At 33.8% G+C, this 19,466-nt stretch overlaps 1 protein-coding gene across 4 annotated transcripts in view; it reads left to right on the forward strand.

Moving 5' to 3' along the window:
• Nucleotides 1–19,466, forward strand: part of LOC6046031 (leucine-rich repeat and calponin homology domain-containing protein) — a 108,684-nt gene that overhangs the window by 73,765 nt on the left and 15,453 nt on the right. The window lies entirely within an intron of this gene.

The following is a 19,466-nucleotide window of genomic DNA, read 5'->3' on the forward strand; positions in this document are numbered from 1 at the left end:
GTGGAAGGTTCTCAGCAGTGGCCCTCTCGAGTTGGGTTCTAAATATGCGTTGACGACGATGAGGATGGTAGTGGTGACGTTATTGATGCTGTTTTATGTTCTCTGTGCCGGTTGTGATGGAAGCGGGCAGTGTTGTCGGCTATGCGAACACTTTGAAAATGGAATGTTTGGAAATCGTTATCGTTTTTGATGTGGAGTTTATTTTTGAAAAGGTCCAAGAAATAATAAATCTTAAAAATTGCGGAAATTTATGACCAAGCTACAACTTTTTCTATTTTCGAAATTGAACTTCTTGAACACGCAAAAAATATCAAAAAATTTCTTCAATGTTTATTTTGGTATGCCTTCTCTGTAATATTTTTTTTCGTTTTTAATTTTGTTTGCTTGTGCATAAAATTCATCTCGATGATTTTAATTAGTTTTCCAATTAGGCCGTTGCTAACAAAGTTACAATCGATCGACCAGTTTTCTTATTTTTTATGATAAGGCTGGTACAAATATTTTTAATTCTTTTGTACCCATCCCCCCTTCCCTTCAAAATCGGCCCTAAAAATCATGGGACCAAAAATTTATTTTTTTCAAAAAACTTCAAAATTTAATTGGAAATTCAAGTGCAATGAGCTGAAATCAATTTAAAATGCTTTAACCTGCGTTTAGAATTATTTTAAGCATGTTTACTGCCCCTGATCGCATAAATGTCCCATATGCATTTTCATCACTTTTGAGCCTATTACATCCAGTACTTTGTTCTAGAAATCAATAGGAAACCCATTTTTTCGCCAAAACTAACACGTAGCCTTATGTGTGGGACAAACTTGAGTAGCGTTTTTGTTAGCTTGCTGTTTTTGCATATGGGACATTTATGCGAACATGGGCAGTTTAGGTTTATTCAAAAATCTTTTAAATTTTTGTTAATTTTCGATGCACAATACAGTCATCCCTCATATTCGGAACAGTTTACAGAACGGCCAATATTCAACAAATCATAGAAAATCGATAATTGAACATAATAATTTGCTTTTACCTTCATGTGAAAGCTTTTCTTGCGATTTTTCGATTGATGTATAGACCGGCTGTAAATTTTTACGTTTTATATCAAGTTTTCAAAGAAAAACATTGACCCTTGAAATCCACAAATTCGGAACACTTTTTTCTTACGATGTAAACAAACTTTTTTTTCTTTCCAGGAGTACATATTTTTTACAAAATAATGACTTTGCACTCTGAAACCAATAAAACTCATGCTTAGTAATGTTTTATGAATGATCTGATAACTTTTTTGTGAAAATATCAGTTAATGGATCATGGAACAGGCAATTTGGAGGCAGTGTTTTGGTGCTCTGGATAAAATAGTCTTGAAATGCAGTTTTTGTTTAAAAAGTATTACTTTTACTAGTGAAATAGCAAGAGAATGTCCAAATAAAGGCCCTAAAAATAGCAGAGTCGGCAGAAAAGTTGTATTTTGCATTCTATTGACTAATTACCACAAAAGTGTTCCGAATTTGTGGGTGTTCCGAATATGTGGGATGACTGTACCGCAAAAAAAAATGCTATATTTTTATTTTTCCTCAAATCTTACATTTTTTGAAAACTAATGATTGCAAAACAACTGAACTTTTGTAAAATGCATTTTAAACCAATTTTTCATTAAAAAGTAGAAAAATATTTGCATTGGCCTAAATAAGATGAAAATTATTCATCTAAAAATTAAAACATCATCGTCCAGTCAAATTTTAAAATGCATATCGTTGAAAACTTCCATTTCATCATAGTTTTTGTCTACTTTTTTTCTTGACATTGTTAATAAGGCGTCCAATTTTCCCGGGTTTTGAATTTCCCGGGAAACGGGAAAAATATTTTTGGAATCCCGGGAAATTTTTGAATCAGTAACAAAATCTATATTTCATTATATTTGTTATGTTTTCAAGCTTATAATCATTGAATTAGCTTAATAATATTAAATAGTGATAATCCTCACTTCAATCTAAACAAAGACGACAGTTTCAAAATAGCCTAAAAGAATTTTTTTTTTGTCTTTGTGGTATTTAGGATTTTATATCAACTACTATTTTTAATTCCAGTATGATTATTTTTTTTTATTTGCGAATCAAATTACATAATTCTTGAGTTTTTTTTAAAAAAGGTCCAATAAGCTTTTGTCTTCCATATGTTTATAGGACCTATTCAAAAAAACTCTGGAATTCTTTTATATTTTTTTTCTTTTGTATTTATTTTTATATGACATGGTCAAAACAGCCTAAAAAAAATATTTTATATGTCTAAAAAACAAAAAACGACAATAAATAAAATGATACCAGTCAATGTAAAATTTTAGATATGTTTTAAATTAATTGTTTTATATAAAACATATTTTACAAATTATCTTCAAGTTACTACCGCCAACCGAGGGAAAATCAGAATTACAGTCTAAATAGGTACAGGAGATTTTAGAGCAATACATTTGGAAGTACAAATTGTTTTTTCTGTTCTTGTTTTAACCAAAGTCATCCAAATCGTCATGCAATTATTTTTTGCTTTAATAGCTGTATTTATTCGTTACATTTGTACTTATTTGCCCTAGATGCCGGTGTTTGATTATAAATAATTTGATATGAGATTGTTTTTTTTTTCAAATTTAAAATCGAAAATATACGTAAATATATCCAGTCTTAAAAAAAAAAAAAAAAATTAAAGCACTAGGCATTTTGTGGACCTGTTAATTAAAATTGTAATATTTTTTCCTAAAAAGCCAATTTTATGCTGAGATTTGCTGAATACAAATTTTAATTAATTTTATTGTTCTACTATTTTCACAACCAAATCTGAATTTCCAGACCAAAATATGATATTTTTTTCAATTTCGAGAATTCTCGGGACAAATTATAGAAAATCCCGGGATTCGGGAATTCCCGGTTTTGGAAAAATCCCGGGATTTTTGTCCCGGGAATTCCCGGGATGGACGCACTAATTGTTAAGGATTATAAAAAAAAGGTTTTATACTGATGCTGAAAAACTTTGAGAACCTTTGCTCACTTTTTTTCCGATTTTTTGCGGAGTCCGTCGCAATATTTCGTTGGGGGTCTCTAGAGCATCTGTATTTTTGATTTTTTTTTATTTTATAGGATTTTTCTTCAGAAAAGTCGCTGAAACTCGATGAATTCATGTCAATATTCATCAAATTTCGCATAAGTACGCCTTGAGAGATTCTAAAGTACATAATATTAATATTTTTTTTTAACAATAATATTTTTTAGAAATATGAAAATTATTTATATATTTTTTAATTTATGGAAATTATTTTATTATAAGGCCGATGCAAATATTTAAAAAAGTTTTTGTCCCTCGGCCCTAGCCAAGGTCAAGGGGGGGGCAAAAAAATAAAAAAATATAAAAATTTAAATAACAAGCCATAGTTTTTTCATTTAGATGAAAAAAGTGTTTAAAAATGCATTTTACAGTAGTTCCGTTGTTTTGCAATCATTAGTTTTCAAAAAATCTAAGATCTGACAAAAACAAAAATTGTATCGAAAAAAAAGATTTTGCATCGAAAATTTTCAAAAAATCTTAAGATTTTTTCATAAGCCCAAACATGCTAAAAATGATTTTAAACGCAGGAGAATGTATTTTAATTTGATTTCAGCTGGTTGCACTTGAATTTTCATTGAAATTTTTAAGTTTATTGTAAAAATATTTTTTTTGCCCCCTGATTTTTCGGGCCAATTTTGAAGGGGGGGGTGACAAAAACTTTTAAAAATATTTGTACCAGCCTAATCATTAAAAAAAACTCAATAGGCGGTGTTGAACGTTTGAATGGGAATTAAATCCAGAAATTTTGGAGAAGGTCACTTTTTATTTTACAAATTTGGGCGATTTTCTGAAGACAAATCCTATAGAACCGAAAAAAAGGTGCTCTAGACCACCCGACGAAATATTTTAACAGTCCCCGAAATTCGGGAAAGAGCTCTTCTTTCATGGTGCCAAATATCAGACTTGCCGACATATTTATCGTAAGTAGGAAACACACCATGAACTCTTTATGTTAATTTAAATTATTATCAAAAATCAGCCAAATTACCAATATCTACTGTCTAAACAAATCAACCATATTTTTAATCCAAAACGACCTCAAATAAGATTGGGAACCAAATTGATTGCCGCCACGAGCAACCTTTCCCCCGGAAGACTTCGCCCTTTCGAAGCCCCCGGAAAGTGGTTAGTAAAATATTCATTCCGTTTTGTTTTCACAAATTGACACTACTTTCTTCCACACACTCAATTCCCAACCAAACCCGAAATATAAATCCCATGAGTTCGAACACGCGTCGTCGTCGTCTTCGTCGTTTCCCGGAAATTTTGCATTTCTTCAGCTCTCTCTTTGCCTTCGTCACTTCTTCCAGACGCGATATGGCGAGGTGATTTATTTCACCTCCACCAAGCGAACCAAACTCACACGTGTGCTGTTCAGTTTGTTTAGGGAAAATCGATTGAAAAACATCGTCCGGAAATTTTCCCGGCCGGCTTTTTCCATTTTAACTATGGTTGGGGGGGTTGGATTTTGGCCGGCTCAGCAGCAAATCCTGCTTCTTTCAAACAAACGAAGTCGCACGTGAAATCCCACTTGAGTTCCATTACTGAAGCCTAGGTAATCCTTGTGGAGTTGCTTTCTTTAACCTAGTTCTTGAAGCAATTTTTTTCGGGAGTTGTTTTCCCGAAAGTGTAGATGGAATGTTTCAAATATTGATGGACTTGGGATTTGGGGGGGAAATACTTCTACGTACAAAGAAAATCAAAAAAGGAAAGTTTATTCGCCACAAGAATGTAGAGTTCCTTGCTAGCTTATTTATTCGGAAAACGACGGCGAGATTTATGGGAAGCCATAGACCCCAGCACAAAATGTATGGAAATTGACCGGTTGAACTGCACTAAGTAGAACGGAACTTCCCCTCTCTGCAGCTTTAAGCCGAGGTGGCTGCGGTAAAGCCGATTAGTGACGACTGCCAAACCACCACAGGAAAATTGATTTGTATCGAATTACTTCTTCCCCACATTAATTCCGTGAACTTCCCGGTGTCGTGCTTTTTCCACTTGTTAACCCTCACTTGCGAGGACTGCGGATTTGGTTGGCTTCTTTGAGTTGTTCTGTCTGTTGAATGAGTGGATTTAGCAATTTTATTTATTTTCTTGTTTGTATTTTATTACTTTTAATTTTTTTTTGAATGTTGAGGGTTAAGTTTATCCTTTGTCAACCATTTCTTTTGACACGTGCCCGTTCCAAACTTTTCGACAGATGAAATTCTCTCCAATCAGACATTTTCCTGACAACCTTCTAGTGAAAACTCAAACAATCTGCAACAGACAGCAACATCCATCTCAGTTCCTGCTCTGAAATAGCATCCAATACCACAGTGTGTTTACTTATCGAAGTTTCTCAAGCAAAAAAAAAACCTTGCAAGAAGAAACCAACCGGCACCGTATCTCATGGCTTCGTTAATTTCCTCTCGGAAAAATAGCTACTTCCGATCTGGGCAAATATTTTCTCACCGTCGACGACGTCGTTGCGCTCATTTGGGAATTAATTTGCTACGAGCAGGGGGGAAATCACGTGCCAAAATCGAGCGGAATATTTAAACAGGACTTAAAGTGTATGGCTTGGTTGGGAATCGCCCAACCGTTGAGAAAGGTAAAGTTGATTTATCATTAAACTTGGCCAAATTTGGCGACGAAACCGGATGGATGGTGTACGAAATAAATCAACATTTTGAAAGGCGTTTAAACCGCAAAAAGTCGACTTGATTTCTCGTGACAGCATTGCGGTTTTCCGGTTCTGGTACTCGTTTGGAATTGTAACACTGTTTAAACATTAATTTTATAAACTTCTATTGGATTTTTTTACAATTTGTTTATCGAAGATTGACAATATTTAATTTTGTTTTCATAAAATCATTGGAAATCAGAATTTTATAAGAAAATTTATTTATTTTTTGCCTTTTTGTGTGTGTGCACTTCTCTGTCTCTGAACCCATTCAGTTTCGAACGTCAACCAAAATTGATGAATTTATCTTGTCTGGTTTGGGATTTTGGTTCGCTTCGGGCGTCGATTCTGATGAAAGTAAAATAATTGTCATTTTCAATGTTTTATGTCATGGACACTCTAAAAATCAATGTATTTTTTTATGCTTCAAATTTTAATTTGTCAAATAAAATGAATTGGTTTAAATTAATTCATTTAAAATTTAATCATTATTAAAAAAATAAATCATTAACGCAAAAGGGACAAAAATAATCATCCTTCTAGACAAATCTTGATAATTTTTAAAACTTTATTACTAATTGAAATAAATACACAAATAAGACAAAAAATTGAGAAAATTAAACATAATCCTAATCGAACCGTAAAATAAAAATGAGGTAATCGTTTTCTTTTTCTTCACAAATCAGGATTTAGAAACAGTTTTTGAATTTCGACAAAATTACTTAATTTTATCGGAATAAAACAGTTTAAAAATGTTCTATTATTTATTTTATATTTTGGTGACCCTTCCTTTTTTATATTTTTCTTTTTGTCTTAAAATTATTAGTTTAACCAGATTTGTAAAAGATTTTACTCGAAAATATTGGGCCAATTTTCCGCTCTTATGATTTATCATAAACAAGCATATACTAAAAGTATGCCATGTATTATTATTACCAATAAATTGAATAATTGAAAGTGCCAAGAAATATTCACTGTTTTTTTCAAATTCCGTTTCAAACACTTAAATTTTAAAAATTTGCGACTTAGAGTGTTCAAAAATTCAGTAAATTTGACGAGTTGAAATTATTTTAATAAAGAAAATCATAAATATTTGGAAGTTCTAAATAACGTAACAATTTAGATTTTTTTTCTCTACCAATTAAAACAAGCTTTCAAGCCATTACGTTCGTATTTTTCACCTTGCAAACAAAAAACTATAGCGTTTCCATTGTCACTCTGGTTTACAGTAAAGCAATACTCCACAAAAAATATTATGTAAATATTAGGTATTGAACTTTCAGCCATTTGAAAAATTAGTCCTGATTTTAAAATTTTCAAAATATTTTTTTCAATCAGATCAGAAAAAATACGAATGTTTTACTTTTTTAAATTAAAATTGAGTGCTGTTTGGATGATATTTTAGTTTTAATTTCATTGTTTCTTTGTATTTAAGGGGCTGTATCTCAGAAACAAAAAAAATCTTTAATGTTTCCTACACGATTTAAGACAAAAAAATCTCAACTTTTTGAAAAAAATATATTTTTCAAATTTAGACTTCAGCATTATTTTAAAAATTTATGATTTTTTCTCGAGATCGATCATGCTTGTAAATCAAAATTGTGCACTTTAAATAATAATAAAAAAGAAAAATTAAAAAAATAAGGCTTTTGTTTCAAAATGATTCACAAATTATTATAAAATAATACATTATTACAGTTATGTTACTGTCAACATTTTTAAACTGTCAATGAATTTGTGGAAATATGTTTTACTGAAGTTTCCTGATCTGTGGCTCCAAAATAAAAATATGTAAAGCAAATTGTGAAGCCCTTTTTTATTTAAAAATGTATTTAAATTATACAATATATTCTAAATTGTCAACCATTTTTTATGATTTTTTCCAAAGAATATTAAAATTTCCGATTTTTTAAGGAAATTGAGAAGGGGTTGCATTATCCTAATGCAAGATTGCTTTTTTCACATAAAATATACATGTTTAACTTATAAAAAATTAAAGAAAATGCTAAAACATATATTTTTAATCAATAAAATATTTGGTCAAATTGCTTTTAAAATTGATTTAAAAAAGCCTTTTATTTCCCTGGGCCTTGTAAAGTCAAGGGGCATGATTTGATCCTAGTGCATTAGTTAAAATTTGGGTATTCATTCTTTTTTATAAGCACTATGGACACCACTTCATGCTACTACACCCAAAGTTAAAGAACGAGGGGAAAGTTCTCCCGAAAATAAACGTGAGGAAAGTACTATTTTGCTTGAGTAAAGACCTCTCGCGTGTTCATTCGTTCATTGGAACAGTTCATCCTAGTGAGTGGCTTGTATGGACAAATGACCCCCACTTAGTTACCGAACCATGGTGGCCCATACGGCAAAGGCACGGTTCAATAAGCCGAAGGTCTTGGGTTCGAGTCTCGGTACCGGTACTTTTTTTTGATAAATGAACTTTTTTTGAAAATGAACCCATGAGTAAAGTACTCTCGGTAATTTCGGGATTTATCCTCTCCGTCCGCACACAGTACCATTTTACTACCGAATCGTGCTCTTTATCCTCTCGTATGCCGATGCCCAGTTCTGGGTGTATGGACACCACTTGCATGCTACGGCTTAAGCGTTGACCGATAAGCTGTCTTCGTGAACTAGGTAGTTCTCCGATAATGAAATATCACAATTGCACAAGACACCGCTGCTTCTGTGACTTTTTCACTATCACAATGTGGGATTTAGGTGGGACTTTAGGATAGTACAATTGATTTGTTGCTTAGCATTAGCATTTAAAATAAATCTGTATCCTTTCCAAATCTATTTGATGATAAATTTAGTTGCAATTGTTAAGTTAGAGTAATGCTGTCAATAAACTTTGATTGATGTAGAATACTAGGCATTCTTTTATGTCAAAATTTCCATAGAGTCTCGATCAATCAATAATGCAATGATATCGGACAAAATTCGTTGATCTGTTGAACTAACGGTTTTCGGATTATGGTTGTATTGACCATTGTTGCGAATCGAGGAACTGCGGATCTTTTGACGTAAATAGTCATTTCTTTTTCAAATCGCGATTTCTATCCTATTTGTATATCAGTTCACAATTTTTTATTGTTTTTTGATTGAAGTAGTACTGCAACAGTTAAAGGAGCGTTTAGTTTTGAACATTAAGTTTAGAGGATTTTAGATTAAAATTTAGATTTTCAATCCAAAGTAGTTAGCAAATGAATATTTGGACTTAAATGAATAATTGAATAAGTTGGACTTATGAATAACACACAACTGTGCATTTATTCTAGAGTCAGATCCATACAGCGTCAGTGTTTATTTGGTCGAAGTGTACTAATTCATTGGCAGATCTGATTCTAGTTGTAATGTACGACAAGACTACTGACGGACGTGACAGGACGAGGGCCCAGTTTAGAGGTTTCAACATCAACGATGTGCGGCTGGACCACCCTCCCAAAAAAAAAAAAAAGAAAATAAAATATTTGGTCAAATTGCTTTAAAAATTGATTTAAAAAAGCCTTTTATTTAAACCAGAACCTTTTTTTCTGAAAATTCTAAATCAGATTAATATCTATTTTTATTTCGGAGTCGGAATCGCTTCAAAAACTACCCAACTCCACAGCCCTGGTTTAATGATTTTTTTTTTTTTTTCTGTTTGAGTATTAAGACACGGAATCCTGATTACGAGGACTATTGTATCGTGTTACCCATTTTTACTGTTATTAAGCATTTCCAGATCTATAACACAGTTCCTATTGAGAGGAAAAGTGCTGTTCCATCCAGATGCTGTAAACTCCATTCCTTGTGCCTTGTGCGCTATGTATCGCTAGAACCGCGGTGACAATTTTTTCGTGTCATTTTTCAAGCTCTTCCCAGCAGCTATTATTTGCCGCGCGGGGTCTTGTAAAGACAATTGTCTTTTTGCGGTGCTACTTTTGCGATGTTCCCTTTGCTCTGATCTGGACAAAGCGACTGGACTGCAGTGCAATACCGATCGGCTGGGCATTATTTACATGCGAAGACACGAGGAAAGTATTTTGGGAAGAGGCGCAAAGGAATATCCCAAGATTGATCACATGCTAGAAGAGCACGTGAAGCAACCGTTTTATACTCATACGGTTGCTGCTACCTCTGAACTTAAACCTAAGGCTGCCACCCTGAGAAAAACCCATGACTTTCCGCTTATGAGGCGAAACCCGTAACCATTCGGCCACAGGAGGTTGGCTGTGGTTTAATGATAAATTTCTGATAAATATCTGATTATCTTATAAAAATGTTTTTCATGCCTTTTTATCCATTATTAAAAAAATAAAAAGAAAATAAAAAAAAATAAAAAAAAATCTTATCCACAATACATTTTTTTTAGTGCACTTCAATCTCTGCGGCTGAAGCAAAGCAAATTTATGACCTGTGGAGTTTTGCCAGTATAGTTACTACATCCATTCAGCTGGCCACAATTGGCTGGTAGCTGGTGTAAGAGTACCACGACGAGGGGCAGTTCTATAAATATTAAAAGTGATATGTGTCCAGCTTCGAAGCCCCTCCGGTAGTCCCAGGCGTGGGATTTCCTGAATAATTGAGCGGTTAACTGTTATATTTGGGATGCAGTTATGTTATGTCTAGCTCGAGGGAGACAACGGTTTCATGCAATGCAGATCTATAGGGTAGACGAGATTTGGTTAAGGGGAATTAGTTTGACCGCTGTCAATCTACAAATTTGAAAAGGTTATGCCGATATGGAGAGTTTTGTAGTGATTGAACGGACACAGAATGATACTTGTGGGAAATCACTCTCTAATTTGAAGAAAATGTAAATTATAAATTTGAAATCGTTCATAACAAAAAAAAGGTTGTCTCAATAAAGATAAATTGACCTCGGTTTGCAGACAGCTTCCAGTACAAATCCATTAATCTAGGTGCCAATCCACCAACGTGCAATTAATCGTGGATTACTCTCCGCGGTGTGGCGCCACCTGGACCACCGGTTGCGTCGTGTTAATTTATTCGAAAACGTGCAGTCCACACACAGACACACATGTTTGCGCGCTCAAATTAAAAACTGATTTATTTGTACACACCTGGTTGAGCACACCACCCACGATGCTGAAAACGCCTTGCTCGTAAATTATTTCATATGAAAAGCTAAGAAAATACGAAACCGCTGACAGGTCACTTGGGAATTTGTTCGAAAATGAGATTTCGAAATTTGGTTCATTCAAACGTCACTCTCGTCGTTTGTCCTCGAAATGTCCCCGTAACGGGGACACCATCAATCATCTAGGTTGAGGGCTTCCCCAAAGGAGGTGACCTCCACAAATAATGCAATCATAAATCAACTTGTCCCACGGATGCAGCTTACCTGAGCTTGCCCTTATTTTATGCTAATCAGTGACATAAAATCACCGCCGTGCGGTTCTTCCGAAATGGATTGCCCGTGCTGCAGGATAGTCATTGTTAACCCTTATTTAATTTTTTGGGAATCCTTTTTTATAAAAATTCAAAAATAATCTTGATTTTTTGTCTCTAAAAAATTTTGTGGAAAAGGTCTTTAAAAAAACAATACTTGAAACACATGAAAATTTAACGATTAAGAAAAAAAAAGTTAAACAGGGTTAACTCAACGGAGAATCTTCAAGTACTAATCGTGATGTGTCCACTTGGGACGCAAAAAAGAAGGTTGAAACCTTTGACAATGAACGCATATATCTTCTTGTTCTGCGCTGATGGAAGCAAAAAGCAAACCTTCAAATTGAATTATTATGTTATGCACTCGCCGATGGTGGCGCTCTGCAGAGGTCTCCGTGGGTCCACGAAAGATCAACCAACCGAACTCCCTTCAGTGACTTGAAGAGGAACCTTGGTGACTGTGAAAATATCGTATTCTGAGCTCGTGTTTTCTTGCTGTTTCATTCTGCTTCCTGGATGCTCCCTGAACACTGAAGAAAAATTTGAATTTCAAAAAGGGGCAGACATTTGCTTGGCCGGAAGTGAGTCTTCCCCCCTGAAAGTATGCAGCCGACAGAAAAAAACAGTTGCCGCAGTTCGCTGAGCTCACGATAACGCCAGCCCAAGACAATATAATATTGATGCAAATTTCCCCACTTTCTGGTGCATCTTGGAGAGACGATGACTGGGCTAAACGCACCCGTCTGGAACCGTCGCAAAAAGGGGAGCAAAGTTGACATTCCGGCACCACTCTATTTAACGACGTCAAGTGTGGAGCCAGGACGTTCTGTCTTCTCCGTCAAAGTATAGACTCATAGATTCAACCATGTAACGAGATAGCACAAATTTCCGCACGTGATTTTAAACGGAGCAAATTCATACCCGTCAACGGCGGCGGTGTCACTTGTTGTCAATATTCCGGGCAAACGAGACGACGCGTACGTCGCTCTCGTGCCAGACAGTTCGCATGTCTCATGTAGATATGCATAAAATTATAATGAAGTGAGAAATTACGTTGCATCGCGCGCCCCCTTAATGGGCTCGAGAGCTGGAATGTAAGTGGGCTTGGGTAAATATTGCGTGTTGGAGGATTTTTGCGGCATATCACGCTCATTATTGCTGAAAACTTACAAATAAGAGTTGAGATAAATGAAAGGTTAGAACTTGCTTTTTAGTCTTCTAATTTTGATTTAATATTTGAAAAAAAAAAAAAATAAGTTGCAGTCCAGTCCAAAAATTGCAACTATGTTTTATTCAGAAACAATGTCATTAAGGTGAAAAGGGACGCCCGTTCTTGGACAACTCCTCTTCAACTTGAATCAATTTATGGACTTGACGGATTGCTATTAACCTATTAAGCTTCTGAAAAAAAAACTTGGCTTTGTAAGTTACGGCAATTCCTTAAAGCTGCTTGAAAAAACTCAAGTCGTGGTGGCAATATGGCGCAGCCTATTCGTTTCCCCTTAACTCTCTCTCTCTCTCTCTCTCTCTCTCTCTCTCTCTCTCTCTCTCTCTCTCTCTCTCTCTTCGATAAAAAAAAAACTCGCTAAAACAATTTTTCAACATTTTTTTGTTTTTTAAGCACTCGAAAGAAGTACTCTTTAAATTAGTGAAAATTTTATAGTTGAAATTTTGACATGTTTTTTGTGAATTTACCGTAGTTTTACAAATTGCGATTTTTTTTTCAAAATTGCCTATGCCAGTCAAGTCGGGTACATATCTCGACTTTTTTTTGATTAGGTCCTATAAACATATGAAAGACAATAGCTTATAGGTCCTTTTAAAAAAAAACTCTGGATATAAAGGGTGTAGAAAAAATCGAGTTTCACATAACATTTTTATTTCAATTCCGAAAAACACTATTTGAATAAGTGAAACTTTCATATGCAATCAAAACAATCTTGAAAAGTATTTCTTATCGCTACACGTACTGAAAAATTAATCTTTATAGCACTCATATCGAAATAGTAGTTTTTGCAATTCTGTCGTGAAACTACTTACTTTTCCTGTCATTCTCGAGCGACGAAACGGCCTACTTCTCTTTAACAAAAATAACAGAATGGAAAATTAATACCTTTCAATACCAGTGCTGAAAAGTTCTACTTTTCAGCACTGAAATGGGTGCACGAGTCGAACATCTATTTAACAAGGTTTACTGAGTTTGATAAATACGACGAAGGTTGATAAAATCAACTTTGGAGGCTTCAATAAAAATATTTAAAAAATTTAAAAACAAGCTTTACTATTGAAAATGTCCACCAATACATAATTAACTATATTACATAGTTTAGACTAAATTATAAAACTTTTGAAAAAAATGTATTGAAAAGATCAGAAAAGTTTGCAAAAGTTTCAATTTTTTCACATTGCAAATTTCAGGATAATTAGGTGACACTTAGAAAGTTTTATTTTCATCGATTAGAATTCTCTGTGAGGCTGTTCTAGAAACTAATTATGCGATTTTCAAAGTTCAAAGTTTTCAAAAATATTTTTTCTGGGGTGCTTTTTAAAGTGAAAAAAAAACGTTTTTTTTAACCTAAGAGTAGCTATTACTTTAAAACGGTACATTCGAACATTTTATTTAAAAAAAATCTGAAGCACTTTTCGATTGCAAATTTCATTTGCCTTTAAAAATTGTGTTAAATTTTTTTTTTGTCATGGTTTCGATATTTTTCTAAGAAAAACAGGGTTTTTTTTTCAGAAAATCATATCTCTTGAACCAGATTTTCCACTATCAATGGCTCAGAAGATGTCTTTTTAAGTCCCCTAAAGCATATTTAAAAAATCGAATTTTTTAAAATTCGTATTTTTGTAACTTAAGTTTTAAAAAGTCTTAATCATAACCTAAAACTTTACAAAATACACCAAATCAATCAGATACAGAATTTTATACACACAGCATTTTTTATAATAAATAAAATTTTATGTCTTATTACACCTTAAAACATGTAGCCCACCAGTATGGAAAACCTACTTGACCGAATTGTCAAGCTCATACATCATTCTTCAAAGGTCTGATAGCCGAGCGGGCTAAGGCGCCAGTCCTTACTCTTAGTCCTGGCTTTGAATCCCGTCGATTGTAACTTTTTTTTGCGGTTTCAAAAATTGTACATGCAGTGTGTAATATTACGTGTCTTTTTTCGTGCGATTTTATCATGCTGCATTTACATACCCATATTGTATGATCAACTCCCAAAGTTGTATGGAGACTTGGATGGAAAAACTTATGATGCAGAATTGCTTCCTTTGACTAGAAGAATGTATGGACAAAGTTTCATCTAAATCAAACAATGAAAATTAGAAAAATCGCGAAAAAATGGCGAAATCGTAAAGAATTAATCTGCGGTTATTTATTGCTGCCTCTTTCGGCCTACTTTTCCGTTTCGTAATTCTAGAATGACAGAAAAAAAGTATATAGTTTGATAATGGAATTGTTAAAAGTATTACTTTTCAAAACAGCTTAAAAGCGGAATTTCGAAAACAAATCATGCGATTCGTTTTAAAACTTGTTTTTCTCATGATTCATCGTATTTATACAACATGGTAGAGCTTCGCGCTGAGAAAGTTATCATTTTGAACTTGTTTTACAAACTACTATTATTGCATTACAATTTGGATCTATAAGTTTCAAGATGTTTTCATATTAAATTAAAAATATTTTTAGACCATTATTTTTTCTTTATATTTGTAAACTTCAACAAATTAATTTTTGTTTCAATCGTAACACAAAAATATGCGATACACATTGGCTATCAAACTTGATTTCAACTCCAAGATTTGGCCCCATCAAATTTACCATTTTTGTTAGAACCAATCAAAATCTAATTGACCTTAATTAATTAAAAAGTAGCAAAACGCTAGTAGTATGTAGTTCTATGGAATGCTTTCGCTCATCCTCCCACCACAAAACCAAGACATGAGTGCCAAGTGGTAGCAGATGTTTACCTTCAAACTGAAGCGCGATTTTCGTTCATTTTTCCACACAACGTGTCTTGTTTGTTGATGGAAAACACACACACACACATTTGTCAACCCCAGGACGATTTCCACAAACCGAGAGGTCATGCACTATTTTCGTCTCTCGGTCGTCGAATGTCACGATCATTAGTCACATCAAATGTTGATGTTGTGTTTATTTATCGTTTTTCGCTCATTTGCTCATTTATATGCGGTCGACATTGAAAAGCTGCTGAAATTCGCATTGTGTCAAAAAAAAAAAAGTAGATTTGTTTATGCGCCATAAAATCATGTCCCAATTGATTGATCCCACACGGTGCGCAACCCACAGAATTCACGACTGTCCCACATGGAACGAGTTTTTCTTCTTCTTGTGGTTTCGGTCCCCGAACCGGTATGACCACTCCGACGCCACCTAGACGACGCCTTCGCACTTTTCATTCATAACTTTAGGTCGTCGTCGTCGCATGTGCAACTTGTGAGCATATATTTTACGGCGTTTCGTGCCAACCAGGACACACCGACATAGCGTCGGGTTTGGAACAAATTATGTAGATATGCAGCGCACTTCATCAACCGGAGGAGGTGGTCCATTCAAGAAGAAGAAGAAGAGGACAAAGTGGGCGCCACTTGGACGTTGGCGACGTGGGATCGAACAACGGAAAGTAATTGGTACTAATTTGAATACAAGTGCCATTAGTCTGGGTTCGATGGATTTTGGGGCAAGAGGCGGGAGAGATGATTTTCTGAGAACTCTTTTGGAGGAGGAATAAATTATACGCGAAATGGACCATCGAACTACCCTCGAATCGAGTTTGATGGTCAAGTGGATTGAACACTTTGGGAGAGTTGTCAGCTGCTAATAATTATTGAGGTGAAAAGTCATCGATTGTGATTGGACACTCAATAATATTTTAACTGAATGAATGTACATGGAAAAGAAAACTCAATAAATATAAATTAAAAAAAAAAAGCTGCTAATAATTTGGCTATTTGGACATACTTTGTAAACAAAACTTCTAGAATGGAAATACAACATACTCTCTCGAATAACCAAGCGGCCTGCTTTGCATCGTCAAAAATAACAGTTTTAAGCAATTCTCTATGAAATCGGCCGATTTTGCGCATTTCTATTTTTTGTATTTTTTTTTATTTGGCTCAAACTTTGTTGGGGCTTTTCCTATGACCTTTAGTCTTTATACAATTTTGACAGCTGTCCATGGTCATGGTACGTAAATATTCGGAAATCTGTATCTTTTGAAGGAATGCTCTGATCGATTTGGTGTCTACGGCAAATTTGAGGACTATTCAGAAATAATATGTACCGTAAACCGGGGTGGCATTGATAGGATTTCAATTTATTTTTTAAATATTTTTCAACTTGTAAGGCTTGTCTAAATAACGTGATTTGAATTACCGGACGCTTCGAAAATCCGGACACTTCAACTTGTTTTATCAATTCGTGCTTGCCATTTCATTAGGGCACATAACTTTTATAGACAAGAGTGTGTCCCTTTCACACCTTATGTAAACTGTCATTCGAGTGAAAGGGATACACTATTGTTTACAAAAGTTATGTGCCCTTTTGAAATGTTAGGCTCCAATTATTTGGATATAAGTTCGCATTATGAATGCCAAAACTGTGTTATTTGATGAATTCTAACATCAACTTTCTTTTAAAGTTTGTTTGAACACTGCACTGTAGTTAATGCCTAAAAAATGAAACAAAATTATAAGTTTACCGAAAATGTGAAACATTTCTCTGAAATATTTCATAGGCATCTGAAGCACCGGGCAAAGCAGAAATTTATGGTTTTAATTTTCTTAAATTCTAGCAATTTTTAATATAAAATATCGATTGTTTTGATGTCAACAGCTTATTTGAGATCTAAAGAATGCCATTCACTAAAATTCAGTCCAAATTTTGGCAATTCATAAGCAAAATCGAGTGTCCGGAATTCGAAGCAAAACTGTCCGGATTTCGAATCAGCTTTTATCAGTGCCCGGGATTCGAAGCACAACAAGTCATTTTAATTTTAAAATTCTGATGAAAAAATGTTAGAAAAGACAAATTTTGCATGCAAACTCTTACAACTGACAGTTTATACTACATCCTGATAATATTTCAACATTTCCAACTAATTACATGATTTTTTGCCAGCTATAACAAAAATGATATGCTGCTAAGTGCGTCAAATGTATAACATCACTTAGGTTGCTGGTATAGTGCTAAAGAAAAAAAATCAATGTTTTTATGTAGTTATGGACCATTCATAAACCACGTGGACACTTTTTAGGAAATCTCAACCCCCCCCCCCCCCCTTCGTGGACAATTGTCCATACCAAAAAAATCTTTTTGTATGGAGCGTGGACAATCGCCATAGCCCCCTAAGGTGTCCACGTGGTTTATGGATGGTCCCTTAATAAGTTTGAAGCTTTTACACAAAATAATAAAAAATTTAGGTAAAATTGTAAAAAAATCGAAATTTTGGCTAAATTTTTTCAAAATTAGTTTGGCTTGTAAAAAAATCGATCTATATTGCATTCAAAGTTTGGCTTGTAAAAAAATCGATCTATATTGCATTCAAAAAAGATTTCAAAATACGAATCAATAGATTTCACATTTTATATAAAACTTGTTCTACTCCGTTTTCCGATTCGAACTCATTTTTGTGAGAAAATTATGACAATTTGAGAATTTCAAAATAATCCTATTATTCAATATTGTCTTAACCATGGTTAACTAATTTTTGAAACTGTTCAAAAATTTCTGAAAACTTCTTCTTGAAGTACTTTGAACACTTCTCTTCTCTATTTAATTTGTGAGGTTTAATTTTTATTACTAACTGATGTTTTTCGATTTTTTTTAATCTTGCCCATACGTGACCATTGCTGAAAATATTTTTGTTTTGCAGTTTAGAAAATTTCCTAAAATTAAGTCTATGAATTTATGAAGATTGGGCTTCTGGTTGCTGAGATACCGTGGATTAAAGAAAAACAAACAGGAAAATTTACGTTTCCAAAGTCTCACCCAAATCACCCTTCCCCCTTTTTCTAATTCCAATATCTCAGCAACTAAAGGTGCTAAACAATCATCAGGACTATCATTTGAAAAGGCCAAATTTCAGTATTACGACCTGTTGAAATATTAGTTGTTTTTACACTTTTAGCAAAAAAATCCTTATAACAGAAGTTTAAAAAAATACTTACCTTTCCATAAAAGAAACACAGTTCTAGAAAGTTCATTTCAGAACTCATTTCCGTGCTGGAAAGTTTAACTATTCTTCACTTGTATTGAAAAGTAATATTTTTCGACACTGCTTAGATTTTTGAGTTGACCAAACACACTGACGCTAGTCTGAGACGAGGAATGCCACATGTTGCAAAATGATATTTTTTGCAATTCCACTGTGAAACTGTCAACTTTTCCTGTCCTTCTGGAGAAACGAAACGGCCTGCTTTTCCCTACCAAAAATAACAGAATAGAAAATTAATATCTTTCAATAATAGTGCTGAAAAGTTCTACTTTTCAGCACTGAAATGGGTGCTGAAAAGTTGAACTTTTCAACACTAGTATCGAAAAGTAACATTTTTCAATATTTTTTTGTTTTGAACGATGATTTTACTAAACACATGAATGTTTGACATAAAATTCAATTAAAGAAGCGTTTTTCGGAATTGCAAAAAATTTTGTAAGCAACTCGTTGCAAAACATGATTTTTTCAACACTCGTCGTATTTATCCAACTCGGTAAACCTCGTTGGATAAATGTACAACTCGTGCTGAAAAAATCTTCTTTTTGCAACTTGTTGCATAAACTACTATTTTATAGCACAAGTCGCTCTTCAAAGCTGAATAGATATGATAAGTGCTGCGACAATCGAGTTTTGCAAATAGTTGCACACATCTTCTTTTTTTTGCACAACTCAAAAAAACTTTTGAATATAATTTTTCATGGAATTTTAGTTTTAGTTTTACGTCAACAAAAAAACAAAAAAAAAACACTGTCGAAAACTTATATTTTCTAGTGTTGAAAAGTTGAGCATTTCCACACTCAATCAAATAAGTGCTATAATGAACTTTTCAGCACTGCTATTTTTGAATTACAGTAAATAACTTTTTCCAAAATGAAATCCGGAGCAACATTTGAAAAGGGCGCAAAATCATTTGACAGCTAGAATTGTTTTGCAAATTCCGAGACAACAAGGTATTATTTAACAAAACCGACAGTGTTAAACGGTAAATAGCTATTGGCTTAAATTTCAAATTAATAAATAAATTACCTATTGTTTTTGCAAAATAGTTTAGCTGTCAAAAT

Source organism: Culex quinquefasciatus, chromosome 2 (assembly GCF_015732765.1).
Source record: "Culex quinquefasciatus strain JHB chromosome 2, VPISU_Cqui_1.0_pri_paternal, whole genome shotgun sequence".
In the NCBI taxonomy this organism is placed as follows: Eukaryota; Metazoa; Arthropoda; class Insecta; order Diptera; family Culicidae; genus Culex; species Culex quinquefasciatus.